Source organism: Mastomys coucha, unplaced genomic scaffold (genome assembly GCF_008632895.1).
Source record: "Mastomys coucha isolate ucsf_1 unplaced genomic scaffold, UCSF_Mcou_1 pScaffold16, whole genome shotgun sequence".
NCBI classification, from domain to species: domain Eukaryota; kingdom Metazoa; phylum Chordata; class Mammalia; order Rodentia; family Muridae; genus Mastomys; species Mastomys coucha.
In genome coordinates this window covers 96150715-96153624 of record NW_022196898.1, presented here as the reverse complement: position 1 = coordinate 96153624, position 2910 = coordinate 96150715, and the positions used below count along the sequence as shown (strand labels likewise).

Sequence of the window (2910 nt, the reverse complement as noted above, 5' to 3'; positions counted from 1 at the left end):
CCCCCCCCCGCACTCTTTCTGGTGTTTTCCTCTCCACTGGTCCCTTCTGCTCTCAAGCCACATAGGCAGGCCACACTCTGTCCTGTTCCCCAATCCCTTTAGACTTCTCTCTCCCCCCTTGGGGTCACCTTTGTGTTTTAATGTCCTGAGTACATATGTATCCATGTGAGTACATATGTATCCATATGCATGTATACATGTGTCTCAGCTGGGGTTTTATTGCTGTGAAGAGACCCCATGACTACAGCACTCTTGTAAGGAAAAACTTTTAATTGAAGCTGGCTTATAGATTCAGAGGTTTAAGGCATTGTTGTCTCAGCAGGAAGCATGGCCACATGTAGGCAAGCTTGGTGCTGGAGGGGAGGCTCAGAGTTCTACACCTGTGTCCACACCAGGGAGGGAGGGAGGGAGGGAGGGAGGGAGAGAGAGAGAGAGAGAGAGAGAGAGAGAGAGAGAGAGAGAGAGGAGAGAGAGACTGGGTGTGGCTTAAGCATTTGAAACTTCAAAGCCCACCCACAGTGACACACTTCTTCCAATAAGGACAGATTCACTGCAACAAGGCCACACCTAATACTGTCACTCCCTGGTGACCAAGCACTCAAATCTATGAGCCTATGGGGGTCATTCTAATTCAAACCATCACAGTATGTATAGGCATGTGTGAATGGTTATGTATAAATGTATGTATATGTTTATGTATGTATGTGTTTACATATGTATGTATATGTTTATGTATGTATGTATTTGTATCTGTGTAAATGTATGTGTATATTGTAGGCATGTGTGCATGCATATATGTGTGTGAGTATTTATGTTGTATATATTCATGTATGTGTGCATGTATGTATATGTATATGTGTATATGTATATATGTATTTATAAATCTAAGCCTAGAATTCCCTGTGAAAGAACACATGTGATAGCTGCTTTCCATTTTTCTTTTAACTTAAAAATTGGCTAGCTTAGGGGTCTCATGCATATAAATAACATGCAGGAGATGATAAACAGCACCCACAGTTTTCACAGAAAGTCCCCCTCTTTCGGGAACCACTGCAGACCATACCTGCAAGAGGTGCTACAGTTCGGTGAAGCCACGTGGTGAAAAGTCACTTGTGTCTCTCTCTGTGGGAAGCTCAAGGCCTTCAATGCAGGGATCTTTCATCCTCTCCGTCCCCCTGGATGATGGAGGTGATGGCTTAACATGCAGTTTTCTACGCTGATCACCCACGTCCTCCTTAGTGAGGACGACAGTCTAACCCCTGCCCGCTTTACTGACAGAGGTAAAACATAACAGAGACCTCACGTTACCTCCCACAACTGCTCGGCCCAGGGCAGCAGAGCTAGGTTAAGCAAGCCACTCGGGCCAGGGCAGCAGAGCTGGGTTAGCAAGGCACTCGGGCCAGGGCGGCAGAGCTGGGTTAGCCGCTCCGTCCAGGGCAGCAGAGCTGGACAACCCAGGACTCACCTGGACTCCTCACTCTTTTCAGTTCAGCTACTTTTACTCAGTGAGCATCAAAATTTCAAGTTACTGAACTGAACTAAAAGAGCTGGACAAACTGCTACAAGCCAACCAAGCAAAATAAGGAACAAACAGTAAAGGACAAAAAGGCCTTAAATCTGAAAGAATGCAAACCAAGTACCCAAGTACGATGCCAGCGTTCAGTTTTCATTCTCTACCTCAGCCCCTGCCTCCACCGTTCAGAGCTAGGAACTCAGTCCTTCCCCAGAAAGAAAAAATTCTCCAGCTCGTTCTGCTTCAGCTGGGTCCTCAGTTCCCGTCTGACACATAAGGGCAACATGTCTGGAAAGACTGATGATGTAAATAAATACATTGACATTATTAATGAAATAAATATTAAAGAAAAGTAAAACAGATTTATTTCTAGTCACTTTTCATCAAAAAAAAAAAAAAAAAGCGGTAACTTTCTTGAGACAGTATGTCTTACTATGTAGTCCTGGCTGACCTGGATGCGCTATGTAGATGAAGCTGGTCTTGAACTTACAGACTTCACCTTTGCCTCCCAAGAACTAGGATTAAAGGTAGGTTCTACCACACCTGCCCACTAGCTTTCCTTTCCCTTTCTTTTCTTCTTCCTTCCTTCCTTCCTTCCTTTCTCTCTCTTTCTCTTTCTTCCTTTCTTTCCTTTTAAGTAAAAGTAAAAGATCTTGGTTGGCTGACTGAAGTCTATTGTAGGAAATCTGGCAGTATGGCCCTTACTGTGTAGAATAATTTTCTGTGAAGTTAATTTTTCACTTACACTTTATATGTATTCACACAAAAAGTATTCAGAGATAAGTATAAAAGAAGAGAATCTGATGCAATCCACAATGCTGGAGTTCATTCCATGGAATTAAAGCACCTCTGGGGTCATTTCCTTCCTCCCTCTTTCTACCCTTCCCATCCTTTCTCTCATCCCCCTTCCCTTTCTTTCTTTTTCCTTCCTTTCCACTTTTCCATATAAAAGTGTCCTGGCTTTAAACAAGGTTTTACACTCAATGCTGTTGGCTTTATAAGATTTCAAGTGCAGGGGAAACGTTCATTTCTGCAGATTTCCAGTGCTTCAGTAGTTCGAGCCCTATCCTAAGGAGAGGGTTGATGGAACCAGCTGGGCAGGCTGTGTAGGTGAGTGTTAGCTGTGCTAAGGAGTCTCACACTGTGGAGGCCTCAGGTTCTGACTCCTCCCACTTGGAGGGGCTTGGTGAGAGTGACACAGGAGCGCTAGTCCTGGTCCATCCTTTAGGAGGGCTTGGTGAGTGACACAGGAGCACTAGTCCTGGTCCATCCTTTAGGAGGGCTTTAGAAAACACGCCTGGTGTTTGTGTTCCTTCCTTACTGAATGTTAACTTCTCCCATTGCTGGGCGCCTGGTGCTCATTCCTGGTGCTCATTCCTAACAATTTGATGTGCAAC

The 2910-nt window shown here is 44.6% G+C and overlaps 1 long non-coding RNA gene across 1 annotated transcript in view; it reads left to right on the top strand.

Annotated features, from left to right (window-relative positions):
* Positions 1–1875, top strand: part of LOC116094392 — an 8359-nt gene extending 6484 nt beyond the window's left edge. Inside the window, exon 3 of the long non-coding RNA XR_004120080.1 lies at positions 1488–1875. This is a non-coding gene — a long non-coding RNA (uncharacterized LOC116094392). The remainder of the gene's footprint in view (positions 1–1487) is intronic.
* Positions 1876–2910: the final 1035 nt, after the last annotated feature.